Source organism: Lytechinus pictus, chromosome 2, assembly GCF_037042905.1.
Source record: "Lytechinus pictus isolate F3 Inbred chromosome 2, Lp3.0, whole genome shotgun sequence".
Classification (NCBI taxonomy): domain Eukaryota; kingdom Metazoa; phylum Echinodermata; class Echinoidea; order Temnopleuroida; family Toxopneustidae; genus Lytechinus; species Lytechinus pictus.
This window is the reverse complement of record NC_087246.1, coordinates 57,495,036-57,507,776: the sequence shown is the minus strand read 5'-3', so window position 1 is coordinate 57,507,776 and position 12,741 is coordinate 57,495,036. Positions and strand designations below refer to the sequence as shown.

Sequence of the window (12,741 nt, the reverse complement as noted above, 5' to 3'; positions counted from 1 at the left end):
AAAACGTTTTTTTGTTCTGCATTCTCCGACTACAATGCTTTCTTTTCCCGTCCCAGAAAAACCAATGGCCACTCACAGTAATCTGGATAGTTGTCGTAAAGTGCCATAAATTATGTTTATTTTTCTAAGAATGGCAATGGAATAGTTCAGAAAATTTACAGATGTAATTTTTTCCCATTAATTAATCCCAATCTAAGCAGTTTCTAAGATGGAACTGGAAAGACATATAAGTTATAAAATAATTATTCATTGCTGACAATGTTTTTATGCCCCCCAATAAAACAAAATTATGTTTAAAAATTATTTTGTTTTAGTTTTTGTAATTACATTGCCAACACCCTTTCTCTTTTCTATTAACCAATGAATCAGTGAAGTTGTCATAAAATTTGAAAATCAAATCCTCAGGCCTACTTTTCGCCCTAAATTAAATTGGATTTAAAACAAATTTAGCCAAAATTATAAGTTCTAAATTATTTCTTCATGCTCTGGCCATGAATGTATCAGGTTTGATAGCCTTCATCATTCTGCCCAAAGAGTTATTTGGAGTAGTTTTCATGAAATTTCAGGCCTAATAATCTTGACACAAAGTCAGACAATTTTATAACTTTGAGACAAAAATGTATTATTTTTCACCCCTTTTTAAAGTTCTATTGGTTATCAGGGGCCGCGGAACTGTTTTCAAAGTGGGGGGGCTGACCATGCTAAAAATCACAATCATATGGTCATTTTTACGTTTTTGTACACGGTTTTGGAAAAAAGTGGGGGGGCTGAAGCCCCCCCAGCCCCCCCGGTTCCGCGGCCCCTGCTTATGAATGCTTCCAAATCTAAGGAATTGGATGGTCATTCTTATCAGCTGTTTAGAGGGGGATGGGGTAGATTTCATAAATAAGAAAAATACTTAAAGGACAAGTCCACCCCAACTAAAAGTTGATTTGAATAAAAAGAGAAAAATCTAACAAGCAAAACACTGAAAATTTCATCAAAATCAGATGTAAAATAAGAAAGTTATGACATTTTAAAGTTTCGCTTAATTTCCCAAAACAGATAATGCACATCCTGGTTGATATGCAAATGAGGAGTCTGATGACGTCACCCACTCACTATTTCTTTTGTATTTTATTATATGAAATGTGAAATATTCTGATTTTCTCCCCCTTGTCATGTGAAATCGAGTTTTGTTCCTTCCTGAACATGTGTAATTAACATTGTTTAACATTATGTGGTTCAGTTAAGTTGGTCCTTAATGTCGAATTTGTAAAAATTGAAATATTGTATAATTCAAACAATAAAAAACAAAAGAAATAGTGAGTGATGGACATCATCGACTCTCATTTGCATGTTACTGAGTTGTACATATAACTGTTTTGTGAAAAATAAGTGAAACTTTAAAGTGTCATAACTTTCTTATTTTACATCCAATTTTGATGAGTTTTCAGCATTATGCTAGTTTGATTTTTCTCTATTGATTCAAATCAACATTTTTATGGGGTGGACTTCACCTGTAAGTACCCATTGCCCATTGGAACCAGGTGATCCCAATGTCACCAATCATTTTTTATCCCAAATGTCTATAGGAGAAACCAAACCATGCAAAAAAAAATGACATATTTGAGATATGAAACCAGGGGAAGGGGGCTGTATAGGACTACAATGGTAGGCCTACATAAGAGAATAACCCACTGGATACAGCTGTCAAACATACTTTATACAGAAACATTTGAAACAAAAGACAACATCTCTCATTTTATCAAATATATTTATTTAGATTCTTTTTAAAATGCAACAGCTATAAAATATATTGAGTTATTTCTCATAAATACATGAACAAGTGATGAAATGTAATCTAATTTCATGTATGGCTGCATAAATCATTTACAAAGGACAGAGTGGCTTGATAATAATGTCTAGTCAATATCTAATAACTCCCATTGACTGAATTTTTAAAGTTTTAAACACTATAATTTCATGTTTATATAAATATTTTTAATTCTCGGTAATAATAGATATGTTTTTTATATGCCCATTTGTTATTATAATCTATGTTATTTACGTATGCCCTGCTTGTTTTTTTTTTAACTCAGATATGTCCTGGGTATTCTTTCTTTTCTATGTTTGTATTTATTCCTTTGTTTTGAATAATTTGGATGTTAAATAGCATGGTGAGTTACTACTACTACTAAATCAATCTTTTTATATTTCTTGAGGCTTGATCCAACTGTATTGAGCTGCATAGAGTACATGCATCAAGTGTATGTATCAAACCAATATCGAATGTTACCATAGCATTCCAAATTTCATTTTAAAATTGACTAGAATTTGTATGTTTGTTTGCTATCCTTCCAAAAAGGCCAATCTTCACAAGCTTTGCCCTTCTTTTTGTATTTCTGATTACTTTTGTGTATGTATTTGTTCGACTTGTGTTTTTGACTGGAAAATAAATGAATTGTATTGATTCATACCGTCACAGTGACCAGTATGAACTGTTTCATGATTTCATGAAAATTTCATGAGAATTAAAATGTCATTGAAGCTATATCTCCTAAATTGTCCAGGGAATGTATGTTGATTGGGTTGCTGTGCATGAAAATAAACAATTACTTTTGCTAACTTCACTTGCCCTGGTTGTGCTTGTACCAGTGTGAGTGCTAATTTCAAAAGTTAGCCCAATTGTCACTAAAAAAAAAGAGAAAAAGATTCGGCAGTTATATAGCACTTAATACACTGGAATGACACCTAATTACAGATATCCTATTACCCTGGTCATCAGATGCACTTTCCCCACTCCCTGGGGGAGCATTCAGACAAGAGTTTCCAAACTCAATTACTAGGCAGGCTACATAGACTTTCACATCTTACCGAGTGCTTATTTAACATGGCATGCAAGAGGTCAAACTGAAGCAAAAGTAAAATAGATGCCCTTTTTAAAGGCCCTTTCATTGACTTTAGCTAGCATATTATTTTAGTGTAACTAATATATATACCAGTCTTGCCAATTTGGACCAAATATCAGTGATATAAATAAACACTGTAGTGATGCAGATAGTCTGGCATGTTAAAGCTTATGTCACCATTCCAATTCATTACTATTAATGCATGTGCACCATAACGTTTATGGAGTGAAGGATATAAACTAAAACTGTTTCATTGGACAAATTTACAAATTGTGCATAAGGGTGATCGATCAAAATGAAATATCTCAATAGTTCTCAGTGTCTTGTTTAATATAAAAAACCTTCTCAAGCTTGGAGTGGGTTGAAAGTTTCAGAATATGATCCTGGTCATTAGCTTTCTAATGTCCAATTATTAAATATCTAAACTAAGTGCTCACACTGATATCTCAAATAAAAATAAAAACATTACAGAGAGAGGGCACTAGACTTAAAAATTTAAATCCTAATGACTAGAAAAATGCCATATTTAAATTCTAATGGGTTTTAAAAAATGCATTAATTCATTGACTACCAGGCTTTTCAGCACTCTTTGCCAGAAACATGCATTTATTGGATTTTTCTTAGTGTACGCAATGAAATTGGTGTAATTATGTACAGAAATCTTCACAGTCCATGGTTTTGTGCCATGGTACAATCAAACCTCTTGGAGAATACAGGCCTTTGACTTCCCCATCTGTACAAACCGGGTAGGAATTCCATGATTCAGTGATCAAAATGTTAAAGAAAAAGGTCTAGACCTGACCTATCTTTAAATGTAAAATCGAGTAAAAAAAAAAAAAAATCTTGAAAATACAAGCAAAAGCCTTGTAATAGCTCCAAAGCAACTACTTCTGTTCATCAGAGTTGTATGGCACAAGCTTTTGCTGGTATTCCAATGCTCTAGTCTGTTAAATGTTTTATTTTCTTCATAAATACATGTTATCAAGCAGTTGCATACATGTAATTATATTCGTTTAAATTGAATTACCATGACAATTCTTGATTTTACACCAGTCATACACCCTCACTTTGAGGTTCCAAAAATACTCTAATATATACATCATTAGAATAACTCCTCTGTGGAAGACATAAAATGTAACTTGAGTATTAAATTGCCATATTATAAAATTAAAAAAAATCTCTATGATATTACATACAAATTCAGTTATAAAAAGTATAATCACTGTACGATTGCACATCAGCATACACTGTCCAAATGCCTTTATACAATATAATACACATGTAAGTAATGCATTCCATTAAAAAAAAACAGTAGTAAAGCTTTCATATGTTTTATATACACTATCATACACTACTTATATGCTTTAGGAATGAGACATATCACACAAGTACACAATAGTTGTTAATTCATCTTAAGTAATTCCATGATTTTATAAGAAATTGTGGAATTAAACATAGCACATTCTTATTATATTTTTGTTCTTTAAACTTGTAGCTTAAAACTATGTACAAATTGAAAGCATACACATAATTATAAACAGGTACATAAGGAATTCCTAATTTTTTTGTTAGACAAACATACAATCTTTTAGAAACAGGCATGTTTTGGACCCTATTTAATTTTACCTTAAATACTACTAAAAAACATACATCAAGGTAAACAGTTCATGGGACATCATTAAATTTGAGTCGGAAGTTGGAAGACCTAGGTGGATTCTCAAGTACGTACAGTCAAATTTTGTGCCTCCAAAATTACAAGAGAGAGCAGAAATACGAATACTTTAAAATGCTTTCATAATCTAAGCAGATTATCATTCCCCACTGCCCCACATGTATACATGAACAGAGTTTACATTGACTTCTAAAGTTACTGTGAGAACAGGCCCCTGGAAAAGGCAATATTTGTGATGTATGCTGCAATTAGTCTGCTGGCAGTGTAGCGCAAATTACAGCATCTTTAAATTGACCTTTTGACCTTCAGATTAGGTCAGATTCAACTTGATTTGCTCCTGTGTTATCAATTAATTTGGTGATGCTATCATGCTACCTCAAATATATCATAAGTAAAGTAAAACTATTGACGACAACAATGTATACTATGCCAAATGCCAAAGCCAGCAAAAAAAGAGAACAGAAATAAACAGTCTCGCTAAGTTTACTTCACACAAATGGAGTTTCAATATATATGAGACATTTTGAAAGACTAATTTTTTTTAATTATTCAAATAATAAAAAGAAAAAAGTTGGGCATTGAAGTGCAAATTGAAATTATAATGGTGAATAATGAACTACATAAAATTCTTTCAATCACTGACCATTATTTTATTCATAGTCTAATATTTCTGTGCAAGAAGATTTTTTGCACTATGACATAGTCTTTCATTGCCACGTATTATCTATCGCCTTCAAACTGGTTTCCCTTCTTTCAACATGAACTTCCATCAAGACCTTTTCCAAGTAAAACTCGCCATCTCCAACAGAGTCACGAGTCGGCGGCAAAAAATAAAAATTAAAGAAAATCAAAAGAAGTTTGTAGCTTGTAAGATGAACTGCTGCTACTAGTATTATAAAACTGTATAATGCACTGAAAATACAATACAGAATACCCTGCTAAAGTCGACCCTCCATAGGTCAAGGCATTTTTTTTTAGACCAGAATATGCAAACATATATTACATCTACTAAATCAAATTTTGCTTAATTCAAACAGATCTGACTTAGGCAGGGTCACCTAATTGTCTTGGATGCAATGTCTCTGATGGTGATATTTCTGGGCCCCATCTTACAAAGTGTTACAATTGATCCAATCAACCACAACTATGGAAAGCCAGCAACGTCAACACCTAAAATACATGTTTGTTCAAAATATTTTCTAGATATGATGTATATTCATACATTTATAGTTTTCTTGAAAATTCATTGTGCTTCTCTGGTTTTCAAAGGACAATGTGCAAATTTCCTAAAGAAAAAATTATGACATTGATGGCTTTCCATATACTTGAGGTTGATCGGATCAATTGTAACTCTTTGTAAGATGGGGCCCAGGCATCATTAAAATGATAGCCTCTTGGGCTTTACTGTAACCTCAGTGGTACATCATCCATTCAATATTTTCTGTATTACGTATTTGATATCACATGCCAATACCTGTGGATTCCATGCTTGGTGGCCTTTTTTTTTTAATTTGAATTTGAATTTTTTTTTAAACTTGAGAAATTAAATGTGCAACATCTGTCCGATCTGGCGATGGTAGAGGCATTTTTTACTTGTCTGTTGACAATCCAGTCATCGCATTTTCTTAAGAGGACAGTTGAAATCAAATTTACCTACCAAATATATGATGGAATTATAAACATTGAATTTGAAATAATTTACTTGTCATAGTTGTGCCCTATAACAATAATTCAGACCCTTACTACAGTATATGGGGCTCACAAGTGTTTTGCAAAGGGTGCAAAAATCAGGAGATTAATTATTCATATTTTCTTTGTGTTTCTCAATGGTATACACAAGATGAGTCATAAGAACTTCCCAAACTGCTTTAGAACTCAATAGTTGCAAGGGAAACTTTGCCATTTTTTGACATTCGCATCCTTTGCAAACACACTTCCTAAGTTTGCGACTCCCGTGAAAACCACACTTAGCACTGCTTTAAAAACATTCAGAATTGATTTGTTATTTTGTCGCCCCCATCCAAAATAATCAATAATCCAAACGGTACGTAATGCAACTATTTCTTTGACAAAAGTGATTACATTTCATTTTCAAAACAGTACATGTTCTTCTAGAGTTTGTGTTCTTTGTTCTTTCTCTTTCCACGAATACATCCTTCTGTACACACGGGACTACAGCAAGGGTTTCTTCAAACTCGACATGAAAGACCATGAGTGATGCAGTGATGTAAGGTTTGAAGATTCATCAAAGAGCTGTCCCAAACGACTTTGGCTTATCCGATTTGTCTTCAGATATTCTATCGATGCAGGCTAATGTCTCTGCCAAAACTTTAAGGACATCTACACCGGACATGAGTTGCCTGCAGGGTGAAGAAAGCAAGCAAGAGAGAAAAGATGGTAACCACAAAATATACAAGCTCAGATGTGTCTATAATCAGTGATAATTTTTTGCAAGAAAGTAAGAGAGATGTATCATGGAGAAAAAGAAATAGTATCACATCACTTATAATTATCCTTTGTTTATCATGTATGCATTATTATGAATTGCAAATGAAAACATGAGTGGAAAAAATAAATTCAAATCAGATCAAATCAAACATTACCATCAAACATGAATTTGAGAACATTCTAACTTTACTTTAACATTGGCAAGCTATCAAGACTTGCAATGACATTTTCGGGCAAGTGTTGCACTGAGAAGGGAAAGGAAGAGGAAGTGTCTTTTATTGGATAGTCTCCATCTACGAATACCACAATCTACTTTCCTTGGGATAATCATAATGTCAAAGGCCCATATTCTGAACTCGAGTTGATTTGAACTCTGGTCTAAAGTTGTGGTTTAAGTATGGATAGCCATCTGTGACAGGAATCTTTAACAGTACATTTATATTTTGTCAGCTTATTTGACAATCAAATCATCCAATACTGACTGTGAATAATTACTGAAATATTTATCTTCATCATTAAAAAAATATCAGAACATTCATATTTTGTCAGCTCAGTTGACAATCAAATCATTCAATACTGACTGTGAATAATTACTGAAATAGTTACTTTCATCATTCAAAAATATACTGTAAAGTGCAATGTGGATTTTTTGGCTTCCCATAATTTTAACACAGACAATGGCCTAAACTGGAATTCAGAATATGGGTCCAAGACTATTAGACATCTGATCATGAATTCATCTTCAATGAATAGGCAAACATCAGAACAATCAAGGTACAGGCATCATATTACTCATATTAATATTTAGACAATATTGCGTTTCTAATGACATAGAAGCCATGATCGCTGCCCAGAAAAGATAATTTAAAACTAACAAATGCTTTGAAAATATGTTTGATATTAAAGTACTTTTTTTTCATAACTGAGCCACGATTGACTGATGTTATTTCAGAATAGCCCTGACAAAATAAAAATGATAAATAATTACTCCTATTGAAGTAAGTTTCTTCTTCCCCCTTAGTTATAATGTCTGCTTTCTTTTTTCCTATCGCAGAGCAATATCTATATGTGACCACAAGTTCTGTGGTATGATTTCCAGAGATTTAACAAAGACCATTTCTTCATCCCATTGCAGAAGCATCCATGCCTTCCATAAGATTACAATCATGGTTTGCTTCTCTTGATCTTCCTGACATCCTTCAGCCAACAGTATCAGATTTCATTATATAACACAAAACTTGGATGCTCATTCTAAGAAGATGTCTTTGTTTTCGTTTTGAGTCTAAAGCATTTTGAGATCAGATGGTAAAATGCCCCTAAAAATGAGTTCCAATTCTGTTTTTGCGTGATATGATATGATACAATATGAGGAATACAATACTTACTTGATGTTTGTTTCTGCCTCTTTAGCTGCAGTGGCAAGTTTGAGTGAAGCTGCGTTGGCCTTTTCTCTGATATCTTTTAATTCTTTGTTCTCTTCCGTCTTTTGTTTACCAGAGCTTCCACCACCCAGTTCACTCTGAAATGAATTTAAAAAATGAAGACTTTGCAGATAAACAAAATATGAAATTCTTTTCATGGCTTTTAGGAAGAATATCATAAGAAATAATATCCACAGATAAGAAATAAAACTGTCGAGTAGTCAATTCAGGTGCAGTTCCACACACACTTCTCTGTGCACAGTGTGTATCAGTTCAACCGCAATCTGCTCAATTAATTCATCATTAATTGGGAATTCTATTCTGTTACAAAAAAACACCTGTTCTAAGATGCATTGTAAAGAGCTTTTCAAAATCACTGGAGACAATTTTCTCACACTTTCAATTTCACATTAAGAACTAAATTTTATCTTTGATAAAATGCAAATGAATAATAATATAGGTTTTTTTTGCCATTTTTGTCATCTATTAAGCAACTTAGTTATCAATATATAAACCATTTTTCTTTTGATAATTTTCTCCATAAGATCTGAATGCCAAATTCCATGACTGCTTCAAAATTAAATTTTGATCTGATCACTTCCATACCCATGCACAGATGAAATAATACAAATCTGTGCACTAGATGAAGCTGTTGGTTGGAAAGTTGAATAATGACATCAAAAATAACAATCAGAACAAAAAGCTTAGTCTGCTGATGAAAGCTCTTGTTCTGTCAAAATATGATATGCTCCTGAAATAGACTTCATTTTCAGACTACTGAATTTGAACAGGCATTGTGTACTGATACTGTGCTCGACATCTAATGTACAATGGGCATAGCCAGGTGGTCACTTGTCCTAGACTTTTTGTCCGCAGGCACAGACCCTGCTTGAAACCTTATATCAACAAGTTGGTCTTCACACAAGACTAGCACAAAAAACTTGCTTTTTCAATTTCGAGAGGGGCCTTCTGTACACAAGTCAATTGGCAGGGATCTTAGGCTGCATATTCAGACAACTTGAACAAGTAACCATTAGACCTCTGCCAGAACCTACTTGCAGTGAAGGGCTAATTATGGTCTGTGATTGCAGACTACAAGAAGCTTTACATATCAACCTTGCCTGACAATGTAATTTCTAAGTTGCTAGGGCAACAAGACATCCCCCTCCCAGGATGTGTTAATAATGTTTCTAAATCCAGGCGAGGGGGCCCCATGGTGGTTTGGTAGCTTGAGAAGAATGCTGGCTTGCCAGACAGTGGTAGGAGATAGGAAATGACATGTTTGGTTAATGCAAAGGGCATGGCTCTCTCTGTCTCTCTCTCTGGAAGGGGAGTATGTTCAGTGAAGTCTTCATTCATGAAACAATTCATTTATAGGCACCTTAAAGGGATGTATCAAACTAATGATCTAAACAAGATGTGAAAGCATTATCCAACACTCCAAATGGTCTATACATTTTTTAAGGCCTAGTGGATTTAGTCTACTGTCTTTGAGCCATTTGAGAGTTGTTAGTTAAAATCCCACCCATGGCTTAAGTTCCTGTGGCAAGAATTGATCCACTATGTGCTGCACCCAACCCAGGTGAGGTAAATGTCCTGGCAGGAATTCATTCCTTGAAATGCCCGAGTGCTGTAAAAGGCTTCCTCAGCTAAAGCTGGGGTAATAATATCCAAATCCTTTTGAAGCCCATAGAGAATTTTATTATAATATGGTATATGATATAGTGGTGAAATTACAACAACTTTGGTTGACATTACTTGAACACTATTTGGTGTTATGTTCAATTCTACATAAAGGTTGTGTTTCTCCAGGAACACCAAGTGATCTCTATTTTAACACCTCAATATCTAGTGTTAATTTGACATTGTTATGCTGGAAGGCTTGAGTTTGTCATAGGTAGCTAATGGACCTCAGGTAGTTTGCAAAAGACAAAAAAATATATAAAATAGGACAATATCTATCTCTTTCATGTGAAAGAAACAAAAATCTATAGAGAAAACTACCTTTTAACTCAGCTAAAGGGGGCATACAGTTATGCAAAATTAGGAAAGTGCATTTGTACTTGGTAAGGAAAAGTTCATTGTTCTTTAAACCAATTTCAAGCATCATGCAGCTAGCTTGGTCAGGACAGCTGAATCCAGAGAGATGGTTTTACAGACACTTACTCAAATAAAACAATGGTATTCAAAAGCAATCATCTATCTAAAGGGTCTGTATTTCACAAAGATTAGTAACTGATCATACAATTGATTTTCATGACTGTTGTACATTGTGGTCAATGTTCAATCAATCATTGGATTTGTTCTCTGATCAACTGATCAGCTTGGTATTATGAGGCCAGATCATCATGAATTAGGCCAAAAGGAAACTAGAGTATCAGTTCTAGTTCTACTGTAAACCCATGATGGATTAGAACATCCATAAACCCTTCGGTGATCCCTCTCCTCTCCAAACAGGTGGCATGCTGTATTACGGTATCATTCTCTTCAAAGGTGGATCTATATCAGCTCAAGTTTGCTTAAAGGTGAAGTTCACTCTGATGAAAAATTTGTGATAAAAATACAAAACAAACATTGGTGAAGGTTTGTAGAAAATCCATTTAAGATTAAGCAAGTCATTACAATTTAAAGGACAAGTCCACGCCAACCATAAGTTGATTTTAATAAAAATAGAAAATCCAACAAGCATAACACTGAAAATTTCATCAAAATCGGTTGTAAAAAAAAAAGTTATGACATTTTAAAGTTTCGCTCAATTTCACAAAACAGTAATGTGCACATCCTGGTCGGTATGTAAATGAGGAGACTGATGATGTCATCCACTCACTATTTCTTTTGGTATTTTATTATATGAAATATTCTAATTTTCTCCTCATTGTCAAGTGAAATAAAGATTAATTCCTCCCTGAACATGTGAAATTAGCATTGTTTTAATACTATATGGTTCAGTCAAGTAGCTTCTTATTGTCAAATCTGTACAAAATTATATATTTCATAATTCAAACAATAAAGAACAAAATAAATAGTGAGTGATGGACATCATCGACTGTCTCATTTGCATGCCACTGAGATGTGCATATAACTGTTTTGTGAAAAATAAGCGAAACTTTAAGATGTCATAACTTTCTTATTTTACATCTGATTTTAATGAAAGTTTTATTGTTTTTCTAGTTTGATTTTTTCTCTACTTATTCAAATCATCATTTTTCTGGGGTGGACTTGACCTTTAAGTTTTTTATTTGTGATGACACGTACAGTAGGAGCAGCTACCCCATATGTTATGTAAAATAAAATTAATAAATTTTAAATCTTTAATGGTTCATGATGACTAACATTTTTTTCTGCAAAATTTGGTGTGAAATGATTAGTGTAATGATATACTGAAGGTACAATAAAAACCTATTTAATTTTTTTGAGAAAATTAGATTTCATTTTTTGAACTTCACGCTGTATAGGAAGCTGCTCGCATATGACGTAACAAATTCAATCGTTGATGGATTTTCCTCGAACCTTCATCAATATTTTTATTGTTTTATTCTTTTATGTTTATAATTATCTGTTTGTAAGGATGAACTTCCCCTTTAATCTCAAAGATTCTACATACCGAATAAACCTCTTCGTGATTTGAAATTCAAGGAACTCAATCTTTCTCAACCAAAAAGGGACATTCTCGCTTTGGTTTTGAATATAGGCTTCATGTCACAATAACTGTTGGTTCACGTTAAGCTGGCATGTGATGGTACCATGTCATTAAGCAATGGAATCAGTGTCCTGTAACAAAATAGTTAGTGATTGATCGTACACTTGATTTTCACGACTGATTGTACATTGTAGTCAATGCAAAGGATTGTAGTAAAATGTGTCTATGATCATTGCTAAGCTCTGGGTTACGGGTCCCAGGATTGATCACAAGGGGCCCTTTTCATTCCAAATTCCTCTCAATCCCAACCCCCTACTGGATCCTCTACTGGTGTTATTTTTCTATTTATCCCAAGCCAAAACTAGAGTATATGAGGCCGTTCTCATTATGCTTTCTTAAACTAGTTTACTGGAAACCGATTCAGGAAACCAGTTTGGAAGATCGCTTTGCTAGCGTTCCCACTTGATCACACGAAAGTGGTTTTCAAAAGCACTTCATGTAAAGCGATCTTGTTGCTAAGGAAACGCTCTCAGTGGGGTGACACGTTTCGCATGAAATCCGAAACCGCAGCATAGGCATTCTACAACTGTCATGTGGAGTAGCACACTCAAAATGTCCGAAGATCGCTACCCAAAGAACAATAGTTGTGTCCTCACTTACACTATAACC

At 33.8% G+C, this 12,741-nt stretch overlaps 1 long non-coding RNA gene across 1 annotated transcript; it reads right to left on the bottom strand.

Annotated features, from left to right (window-relative positions):
* Window positions 1-1,739: 1,739 nt before the first annotated feature.
* LOC135153162 (uncharacterized) lies at window positions 1,740-10,120 on the bottom strand. Its single transcript, XR_010292673.1, has 2 exons — window positions 8,397-10,120; window positions 1,740-6,923 (listed from the first exon to the last, which is right to left on the bottom strand). It is a non-coding gene; the product is annotated as an uncharacterized LOC135153162 (long non-coding RNA).
* Window positions 10,121-12,741: the final 2,621 nt, after the last annotated feature.